Below are 12481 nucleotides of genomic sequence, written 5' to 3'. Positions count from 1 at the left end.
TACTACTCCTACTACTCCTACTACTACTCCTACTACTACTCCTACTACTACTCCTACTACTACTACTACTACTACTACTACTACTCCTACTACTCCTACTACTACTCCTACTACTACTCCTACTACTACTACTACTACTACTACTACTCCTACTACTCCGACTACTACTCCGACTACTACTCCTACTACTACTACTACTACTACTAGTACTATTACTACTACTACTACTACTACTGTACTACTACTGAACTACTACTGCTACTACTCCTCCTACTACTACTACTACTACTCCTACTACTACTACTCCGACTACTACTCCGACTACTACTCCTACTACTACTACTACTACTACTAGTACTACTACTACTACTACTACTACTACTGTACTACTACTGAACTACTACTACTACTACTCCTACTACTACTACTCCTACCACTACTCCTACTACTACTACTGTACTACTACTGAACTACTACTGCTACTACTCCTCCTACTACTACTACTACTACTCCTACTACTCCTCCTACTACTACTACTACTACTCCTACTACTCCTACTACTACTACTACTACTACTACTACTACTACTACTCCTACTACTACTACTCCGACTACTACTCCGACTACTACTCCTACTACTACTACTACTACTACTACTACTCCTACTACTACTACTCCGACTACTACTCCGACTACTACTCCTACTACTACTACTACTACTACTAGTACTCCTACCACTCCTACTCCTACTACTGCTGCTGCTGCTGCTGCCTCTGTACTCTGCTATCAGTAACCTGAACCCTGTTTCCCGCCGTGTTCTGGTTACCTGTAGATGATCAGTTAGTCTGTTTAGACGTTCTACCCATGATGCCCGAAAGCTTTTGAATCTTGTCCACTTTTGTCCTATATGTTCTTCATTTGATCAACACATCCATCTGACTATATTTCTGTGTTATCATTTCAGTTTGTCTGACTTCAGACTGTCTCATGATGTAGTACTAGTTCTCTGTTCCTGCTTCTATCAGCAGCTCAGCCTGAACAACAACATGCTCATCACACTGAAGAATGAAATGGGAGGTGAAGCTGAGTGGGTTTTTGCAGAGTTGGTGTTGGTGGTTCTCGTTTCATGCGTGGAGCTGTAGAAGAGCTTCGTCAGCAGTCGGTGCGCTCCAGAAAACTCTCCATTAGTTCAAGTTCAGTAACCAACACACACACACACACACACACACACACACACACACACACACACACACACGCACACACACGCAGGAACTGGACTGAGATCAGATGTTTTAATGAACTTCACACAATTCAGTGACGAGGAATCATTCATATAAGAAAGAGATGAAGAAGAAAGAGATGGTGTTTCTTGTTAAATCACATTATTCCATTGTTCAGTTTCACGTCTCTCTTTATAGAAGAAGAGCAGCTCTTCATCATCATCATCATCACTGCTGCTGGGATTCATCCCTCCGTTCTTCCTCTATAATCGATCAGACGTCTGTCTGTCCTCCGTCAGCACAACGTCTCCATGAATCCTCTCCATCACCTGAGTCTCTCTGCTGCTTCTAACCATAATATCCACTAATTATTACAATCAGCAGTAACACCAGCTCTCTCTCTGTGTGTGTGTGTGTGTGTGTGTGTGTGTGTGTGTGTGTGTGTGTGTGTGTGTGTGTGTGATTAGTCAAGTGTTTCTAATAAAATATATATAAATAATAAAAAAATAATAGAATATACTTTTATATAATATTAATATAATATTATTTTTTTAAGCCAAGTCCATAATTTGATTTCATAGAATTTTTTCTCACTTTTATTATTTGTTATCTATTTATTTACTTTTTTATTATTTTGTCTTATTATTATTATTATTATTATTATTATTATTATTATTATTATTATTATTATTATTTGTTTTGAATTATTATTGTTATTATTATTAATATGTATTTTTGTATTATTATTATTATTATTATTATTATTTTAATAAATCTGATGGTATTTGTTCAGTGTGACGGTAAGGACTCAGAAGTGTGGGACAGGCGCTTTTAGACGAAAAAAATCATATAAATGATTTGTAAACAAAAACATTATGTTAATATGGTGTAAAGTAATATGTACATGAAACAATTCTATTTGAAATGATGTCATATTATAATTGAATTAGCTCATTTATCTCAACATTGAGAGCTGTGGGACATGAAGAAAAGTGGCGTTTGGATTAGTTAGGAATTATTTTCATGTCTAGATGGGTAATAACATATATAACGTGTATTTATTAAGTATTGCACTGCAAATTTTAACAAAAATCCAAAATGTCATGCCCGTAGTTGCAGAAACACACTAATAGAGAAGGCCTAGCATCCTGCTCGCCGGGCCTATACGGCCATATCGATGTAATCCTGGTCCTAACCTGTGATAGGAGACACTTCTTCCTTCCTGTGGTGAAGAAGAGCAAACAGATCCCAGATGTGTTGTTGTCTGTAAAGAGTCCAGATATCATTGGAGGGCCTGCAGCCGTCCCACCACCCTGAACAACACTCCCCTTTAACCCTGCATGTAATGAAGCCTACTGTAGATCACTGTAATACCTCTAAATAACACCAGCTCTATGATGCTCCACTACGCTGGCATACTTCATCTGAGCTGGCCGGACGCCCAGAAACCCTTTAAATTAATGAGACAACTGGACATATTAGGCTGTGTTCACCTGATTCCTCTGCAACACACACTCCTCCTGCAGGATTCACTCAATGAATTACAATATATATATATATATATATATATATATATATATATATATATATATATATATGTGTCTCGCTGGTGGAGAAGTCTCTCGCTAGTTGCTTTTTAGAAATAAAGTGGCTAAATCTAGCGACAAAGTCACCTTGTTGTTGTACAGACTTTCCCTTTAAAGCTCAAAATGTGCTGAATCAGCTGGATTTTAAAACACATATTACAACTTGTTTATGACGACTCCCTGTAAGGACAGAGGTCTGCAGCTGTCGGAGCTTTCTGTTGTCCTTCCCTGTCCTCTGAGACGTGTCCCAGTCGGACAGAGGTTACTGTATCAGTGGCACAGAGCTCCTCTGAGACAGCAACAGACAAAACCTCTCTGCTGCACCGCTGGCTGCTCTATGACTCTTCACATGAAGGACTTACAGTACAAAGCTCCGTCTCCCTCGGGCAAAACCCCAGCGTCCAGATGTCCTCCAGCGTCTAGATGTCCTCCAGCGTCCAGATGTCCTCCAGCGTCCAGATGTCCTCCGGTGGAGGAGAATATCACTGGTGTCACAAATCAGCCGCTGGCATCCCCGTCCAGGAGTGCTGAGTGTGCATGAGTTGTTCATGCACTTGTTGGACGTGTTGAAGTTCTTTGAACCTCACATTTGTAACTGACTCTCCATCCTGTCGTTGCATGTACGCTGGGCTCCTGGTGCGCATGGAGTAATAAGGATTACTGGACACCTCCGAGGACCAGGACTCTCCTCCCTGTGACACTTTGACCTTCATATCCTGATTGATCCAGCCGTGCTCAGGCTCTCCATACTACATCACACACCACAGCACAGAGAGGATATACCACGTTAACTCACACACAGTTCATGACGCAAAATAAAATATCGTCTTGTCCTTTATATCCCTCACCTAACAGGAAATAACTTTATAGAGGAGAGGACAGGGAGACATTAATTAATGACTTTGTCCTGATAAATGTCCTGTAAAATGAGTTCTATTATTTATTTATTGCATTATGTCGGCGCCAGAATTCTGGATGTACGGTTCACTTTTGTACTTCCACCGACAGATTGTTGCTGGACGAGACGTTTATGTTGAATCCACCTCAGAGTACAGATGCATTAAACTGTGTTGTCTCTACCTTCTGTTCCACAGTTCAAGCTTGGTGAAACTTGGTGGAGTATCGGCTCGTTTTAGCAACAGAAGTGCTCAATGTCAGCAAGAACCAATGTTTGGAGGAGTGGTAATGTGTTCAGTAAACCAGCCACAAAGTACACAACCTGTTTCTGTTCCTGTTACAAGAGTTAGATACAAGAGTTAGATACACGCCGTCGCCACATGATCTGGTTTCTTGTGGTAAACCAGAGATACATCCCATTGTTATTTTAGAGTTATGTTTTAGCCTCTAGCCCGTTGGTTTCTATCGGATGATCAGCATTTCAGCTACATACGTTTTACACTTTATACCACATATGTAATAATGGCTGGATGTTAATGTACAATCACTGTCCTGATAACGCACCGGAAGCATTCAATAACCCTGTCGCTGCTGAACAGGAACGACAGAAACAAAAAACCAAGATGAAAACGGCCAAAAGCTCCGATGGCGACGGCTATAGAGAATCTACCACAATAAGGTTTCTAATGTGACTTATAAAGGAGACGAAACCTTTAGGGTCAAACTCTCTTGAATGGATGTTTGAACATTCCTCCTCATCCTCGGGAGGAAGTCTCTACTCGGTCCTGTCCAACATGTCCCCGGCAGCTCGTCCCCAGAGGACCAGCTGAGCAGGAATAGCTAAATCATCTTTAATGATTTCTGTGTAATAACTCTTCCTCAGGTCGGTGGGATCGATACCTGCCCGGCAACAAACTGCTGTTAATGTAGAATTAATATTGATTCAAGCTATCCAACAATGTCCTGGGAATCCACAGCACTCCTGTTGACTTTCATTTGAAAACAGGAATTTACATTAAAGTTTCAATTCATCATCGTGGATTGTTCATTCATTACTGTTTCTATGTAGTATGGAGGTGGAGGGGGGGGGGTGGTAATGGCTCTGGGATGGCAGGGCCAGACGGAAATATCTCAATAACTATTGGATGGATTGCCGTGAAACTTTTTGCAGATATTCATGTTCCCCAGAGGATGAATCGCCATGATCTGATGATCCCCTGACTTTATTAATGGCCAAAGAACCAAGATGGTGACGACCAAAAACCAAGATGGTGACTACCAAAAACCAAGATGGCAATGGCCAAACAACCAAGATGGTGACGACCAAAAACCAAGATGACAATGTCCAAAATCGCCAAACTCGAGGCTTCAAAGCCGGTCCACAAACCAATTGGTGACGTTACGGTGACTACGTCCACTTCTTATATACAGTCTTTGTAGTTAGTAAATGTTAGCCTGCTAACGCACTAAATAATTTGGTTAACGTGGAAAACAATATAGGCTACTGGTTAAAAATCAGCATGTTAGTATTGTTATTGTGAACATATAAGAATGTTAGCATGTTAGCATTTAGCTCAGGGAGCTGCTGGCGTGACTGTAGACTCTTGTGGATGTGAATCATCAGTCAGCGACCTGAAGATGTCATGATGTGTTAACGGGAAAGTCATCATATTCCCCTCTCAGCAACACACCCGCTGAGAAACCAACTCTGGTTATCGGCAGCTCCATTTTGCGGAACGTGAAGTTAGCGAAGCCAGCTGCCATAGTTAATTGCATCCCGGGGGCCAGAGCGGGCGACATTGAATCCGTTTTGAAACTGCTGGCTAAGGATAAACGTAAATACAGTAAGATTGTTATTCACGTCGGCGGTAATGACACCCGGTTACGTCGATCGGAGGTCACTAAAGTTAATGTCCAATCGGTGTGTGCATACGCAAAAACAATGTCGGACTCCGTAGTTTTCTCTGGTCCCCTCCCCAATTTGACCAGTGACGACATGTATAGCCGCATGAAGTCATTCCACAGCTGGCTGTCGTGGTGGTGTCCAGCAAACCATGTGGGCTTCATTGACAATTGGAACCCTTTCTGGGGAATTCCTGGTCTGATTAGGAGAGACGGCATTCATCCTACTTTGGATGGTGCGGCTCTCTTATCCAGAAATCTGACCAAGATTGTTGGTGGAACAAATCCATGACAAACCAGAGGTCATTCCAGGACGCAGAGCTGTAGTCTTACACACTTCTCTGCGCTTCCATTAGAGCAGTTACCCACCCATAGCTTAACCCCAAACCTAACTGAGACTGTGTCTGCCCCACCTAAATTAATTAGATCAAAAGTAAACAGAAGAGGAGTTAAACATAATAATCTAATAAAATCTAACACTAGCACTGCAATAAAGCAACAAAACAGGAGAATTAAATGTGGACTGTTAAATATCAGATCTCTGTCATCTAAAGCTCTACTAGTAAATGATTTAATATCAGATAATCACATTGATTTATTTTGTCTTACCGAAACCTGGCTGTGTCAGGAAGAATATGTCAGCCTAAACGAATCCACTCCCCCGAGTCATATTAATACTCACATTCCTCGAGACACCGGCCGAGGAGGTGGAGTTGCAGCCATCTTCGACTCAAGCCTATTAATAAACCCTAAAACTAAACTAAATTATAACTCATTTGAAAGCCTTGTTCTTAGTCTTTCACACCCAACCTGGAAAGCACTACAGCCAATTTTATTTGTTATAGTGTACCGCGCTCCAGGCCCATATTCTGAATTTCTATCTGAATTCTCAGAGTTTCTATCAAACTTAGTCCTGAAAACAGATAAAGTCATTATAGTAGGTGATTTTAATATTCATGTGGACGTTGATAATGATAGCCTCAGTACTGCGTTTATCTCTTTATTAGATTCAATTGGTTTCTCGCAGAACGTGCATAAACCCACTCACCGCTTTAACCACACCCTCGACCTTGTTATGTCATATGGCGTTGAAATTGAACATTTAATTGTTTTTCCACAGAACTCTCTTTTATCAGACCATTATTTAATCACTTTTGAATTCTTATTACTAGACTATACACCATCAGATAAAAGTGTGTACACTAGATGTCTATCCGATAGTGTTGTAGCTAAATTTAAGGAAGCGATTCCATCAGCATTAAATTCAATACCATGTCTCAATATAACAGAGGACTCGTATGTTAATTTTAGCCCTACCCAAATTGATCATCTTGTAGATAGTGCTACAGACTCACTGCGAATCACACTTGATTCTGTTGCCCCTCTAAAAAAGAAGTTAGTAAAACAAAGGAAGTCAGCTCCATGGTATAACCCTCAAACACGCAAACTAAAGCAAGCATCGAGGAAACTGGAAAGGATATGGCGTTCCACCAAACAGGAAGAATCTCATTTAGTCTGGCAAGATAGTCTTAAAACATATAGGAAGGCTCTCTGTGATGCCAGAGCAGCCCATTACTCATCATTAATAGAGAAAAATAAGAACAACCCTAGGTTTCTATTCAGCACTGTAGCCAGGCTGACAGAAAGTCACAGCTCTATTGAGCCATGTATTCCTACAACCCTCAGTAGTAGTGACTTCATGAGTTTCTTTAATGATAAAATCATAACTATTAGAGACAAAATTAATCACCTCCTACCGTCAACTGGTACCAATTTATCCTCAAACTTAGGAACCTTAGAAACAGCTGTACAACCTGATATATATTTAGACTGCTTTTCTCCTATCGATCTCCACAAATTAACCTCACTGATCTCCTCATCTAAATCATCTACCTGTCTCCTAGACCCTATCCCAACTAAACTGCTTAAAGAAGTTTTACCTCTAGTTAGCACCTCTTTACTGGATATGATCAATGTGTCTTTACTAACAGGCTATGTACCACAGTCCTTTAAAGTAGCTGTAATTAAACCTCTTCTTAAAAAGCCCACTCTTGATCCTGAGGTCCTAGCCAACTATAGACCTATATCTAACCTTCCCTTTACCTCCAAAATACTCGAGAAAGTAGTTGCCAGTCAGCTGTGTGACTTCCTACAGAACAATCATTTATTGGAGGATTATCAGTCAGGATTTAGAGTGCACCATAGCACAGAGACAGCACTAGTGAAAATTACAAATGACCTTCTAATGGCATCGGACAAAGGACTTGTCTCTGTACTTGTCTTGCTAGATCTCAGTGCTGCTTTCGACACCATTGACCATGACATCCTATTACAAAGACTGGAACATTTAATTGGCATTAAAGGAACTGCACTAAGTTGGTTTAAGTCCTATTTATCAGATCGATCTCAGTTTGTACATATCAACGATGAGTCCTCCATGTACGCCAAAGTTAGTCACGGAGTTCCACAGGGTTCTGTACTTGGACCAATTCTATTTACCTTATATATGCTTCCCTTAGGCAATGTTATTAGAAAACACTCCATAAACTTTCATTGTTATGCAGATGATACTCAATTATATCTATCAATCAAGCCAGACGAAACAAACCAGTTAACTAAACTTCAAGCATGCCTTAAGGACATAAAAACCTGGATGACCTGCAATTTCCTGATGTTAAACTCAGACAAAACTGAAGTTATTGTACTAGGCCCTGAGCACCTCCGAAACAAATTATCTAATGATATAGTTACTTTAGATGGCATTGCCCTGGCCTCCAGCACCACCGTAAGGAATCTGGGAGTTGTCTTCGACCAGGATATGTCCTTTAACTCTCACATAAAACAAACCTCACGGACTGCCTTCTTTCATCTATGTAACATTGCGAAGATCAGGCACATCCTGTGTCAAAATGATGCAGAAAAATTAGTCCATGCATTTGTTACCTCTAGACTCGATTACTGCAATTCCTTATTATCAGGCTGCTCCAATAAGTCTCTTAAGACTCTCCAGTTGATCCAGAATGCTGCAGCACGTGTACTGACTAGAACTAGAAAAAGAGATCATATTACGCCTGTATTAGCTTCTCTGCACTGGCTGCCTGTAAAATCCAGAATAGATTTTAAAGTCGTCCTCCTCACCTACAAAGCGCTAAACGGTCAGGCCCCATCATATCTTAAAGAGCTCATAGTACCCTACTACCCCACTAGAGCACTGCGCTCACAGAATGCAGGGTTACTTGAGGTTCCTAGAGTCTCCAAACGTAGAATGGGAGCCAGAGCCTTCAGCTATCAAGCTCCTCTTCTCTGGAACCAGCTCCCAGTTTCAGTCCGGGAGGCAGACACCGTCTCTACATTTAAGAGTAGGCTAAAGACTTTCCTCTTTGATAACGCTTATACTTAAGCTGCTATAGGCATAGACTGCCGGGGGACTTCCTATGACACACTGTCATAAGGAACTTCCTATGACACACTGAGCTCCCCTCTCCTTCTGTATATACTCATGTCCCATGTCCATGTTGTTACTAACTTCATTCCTTCCCGGGAGTCCTTGTGCCTCCTTGTCTCGCAGCTAACCGTGGAGCGGGGTCACACCTGGAGTGAGGTCATACCTGGAGCGGGATCACACCTGGAGCGAGGTTATACCTGGAGCATGGGTACACTTGGAGCAGGGTTTCACCTGGATCTTGGTGGTCTCCGGTATTGTGGCTGCATCTGCTGCCGCGTCGGTGCCTGCTTGACACCAACTGCTACCATCCCTAATTAACTACGTCTGTACGAGGGACTACCAATGCTAACGAGGGATTTCCAACACCTAGTGACAATGTGGCAGCCTGGAGAATAACACTTCTCAATCACTGCCAAAGACATCAAGAGCTCCCAGCAAGCATGCTGATGCTGCAGGAACCAACGCACGGGCATCGATCGCAGGGACGTCCCACACCAATACACATGGACGTACTGAGGAGAGATGCTGGACAGTGCTGGCTTTCCGATAGTTGTATTATCACTCTTTCCATCCACCACTATTGGTTTTGTGTTATCAGTCCTACTTGTATTAGTTATTACAGCTGCTAGACTGCTATTGTGGCTGCTTCTATATCTCTCTCTCTCTATCTCTCTCTCTCTCTCTCTCTCTCTATCTATCTATCCCCCCAGCCGGTCTCGGCAGATGGCCGCCCGCCCTGCGCCCGGTTCTGCTCCAGGTTTCTTCCCAGTAATCGGGGAGTTTTTCCTGGCCACAGTGCGCTTGGTGGATCCTGTTGGGTCTCAAAACTATGGTGTACGGTCATAGACCTGCTCTACATATAAAGCGTCTTGAGATAACTTCTGTTGTGATTTGACGCTATACAAAAATAAATTGATTTGATTTGATTTGATCATACAGAATATCAGAATATAACCCTCCCAACTGTGTCTCTCTCATATTGTAACTTTCTTTAGTAACTCCAGGCTGTGTGCATCTTACAGTAATAATTAGAAGATGAGGCTCATTTAGGAAAATCACAGTAGAGAACGATTAATGATTATCTGCTTGACAGGAAGTGTCGTCCGTTCTCTGCTTTAATTTGTCCCGTCTGACTGGCATCTCTCCACCACTCCATCATCCTTTAAAGGGTCACATGGTGGCTGTAGACTCACCGTCTTGTAATTAAAGAGTCTCACCCTCTGGCACAATGTGCTCATTGTTTATCCAACATCTCTCTCGGTGTGATTTCCCTGAGCTCCACCAGCTGCACGTTTCTGCACATTTAGCAGAAATGTCTCCATTCTGTGGAGGAATTCATCAAATCAATTATTGAGTTAATTACTTTGATTTATTTGGGCCTCTGCACGGTGAACTTCTGAATGCATTATCCATCCAAGAGGCAGTCAGCTAAATCCTCTGATAACCGGATGGTGCTCATACAGCAGAGAGCGGCTGGTGGTTATGGATCAACAGTAATAACAAAACAGCAGCGCTGTGAATAATGAACCAGCATACAGGAAGACTGAGCCTCGATACAGCCACACGTATGTTGTTCAGCAGGTACAGTGTTTACCACATAGACATACTGTATATATGGATATGCCGCGACGGCCTTTGGATTGTACGTCAATGTAGCCACCATATTGGCGACGGCTAAAAACCAAGATGGCGACGGACAAAAAACCAAGATGGCGACGGACAAAAACCAAGATGGCGACGGCCAAGAAAACAAGATGGCGACGGCCAAGAAAACAAGATGGCGATGGCCAAAAACCAAGATGGCGACGGACAAAAACCAAGATGGTGATGGCCAAGAAACCGAGATGGCGACGGCCAAAAACCAAGATGGTTGACGGCCAAAAACCGAGATGGCGACGGACAAAAAATATAAAAAGGACTCATTGAAATCGGTGGAGAAATGTAAACGTTATAGTAATTTTATCCAGAAAGACGACAGCTCCCCCGTTCACCTGTAGGTGTTTCCAGGCCAGTCCTGACCTCCCCAATATGTCGGCGAAGCTGACGTATCCCAGGCTGAAGCGGCCAATGCGGTATCTACACATCTATGGTTTACCATGTGCCACATCTTAGCTTAGGGTGGTGTCATGCTAACGTGCTAATTAGCACAAGGCTAAATACCAAGTTTGCAGATATTTGGTCATAAACCAAAGTGTTGGATCAGCGGACTCACACATCTCTCCTCCATTACGTATCAAAGTCATTTCATCTTAACTAGTTGTTACTGCCGTTCCCAGCTCTCCCAGTTTGTGTCACACCAGTCCTCCACCACTCTTTAAGATCAGGACGCTCAGTCGCAGCTAACGGAGATACTAATGTTAAACTCATCTACATCAAAACAGCAACACGTCTCTTTAATTAGCAGCATCCTCTTCATCAACTCTCCAGAGAAATATTCTCTCAATTAGTTTTCTCATTAAACACCAATCACACCTCGCATACTTTATACGCACACGCTAAACGCTGCTGCTCTTTACTGTGCTAATAAAAACACGTATTAATAAAAACACGCTACTGCAGCTTTAACGTCCAGAGAAACCAGATCCCTGATATACTGATATACTTAACAAAAGTATACTTGGCTCACACTGACAAGTATAAAGAGAAGTCTAAGTACACTTGGCTTACTTAATCTTTTGATCAAGATATACTTAAGAAAAATATAAGTTAGTATACTTGTAGTATAAAAAACTATTAAACTAGTAGTTTGCTGAGAGTATACTTTAAAGCTCACTTTCATAAACTATAAAGTGGGCTACCAGTATAAAACTAGTAAACTATCAGTACAATACTTACACTTTAAAGTGTACTTTCATAAACTATAAAGTGGGCCTATTTAGTCCCAAGAAGTACTGAAACTAGTAAACTAGTAAACTATCTGTATACTTATAGTATAGTTGCAGTACAAAATAAGACTTAAATGTGAACTAGTTGTGTACTCAAAGTTTACTATTCTTACACTTAAAGTGTAATTAAAAGTATACTTTAATAAACTAAGAAGTGGACCAATTTAGTCCCAAGAAGTATTAAAGCAGTATGCTTATAAGTATAATACTAGTACATCGATATTGATATACTTATTTGGGAAATATATACTTGAACTTTACTTCAGTATACTTCATAAAATAAACTTGAAGTGTACTTCTTTTTTCGTAATGGAAGACGTCTCTATGAAGTTAATATCATGCTGTTTATCAGACTGCTGTTCTGGAGATGTCTAGTGGAAGACTCAACAACCAGCTGCTCCCGTCTTCAGAGGACGTAGTCTTCAGAGGACGTAGTCTTCCAGAGGACGTAGTCTTCCAGAGGACGTAGTCTTCCAGAGGACGTAGTCTTCCAGAGGACGTAGTCTTCAGAGGACGTAGTCTTCCAGAGGACGTAGTCTTCAGAGG

Source organism: Sebastes fasciatus, chromosome 5 (assembly GCF_043250625.1).
Source record: "Sebastes fasciatus isolate fSebFas1 chromosome 5, fSebFas1.pri, whole genome shotgun sequence".
Taxonomy (NCBI): domain Eukaryota; kingdom Metazoa; phylum Chordata; class Actinopteri; order Perciformes; family Sebastidae; genus Sebastes; species Sebastes fasciatus.
The sequence above is the reverse complement of the archived record's forward strand: the minus strand, read 5'-3'. Positions refer to the sequence as shown.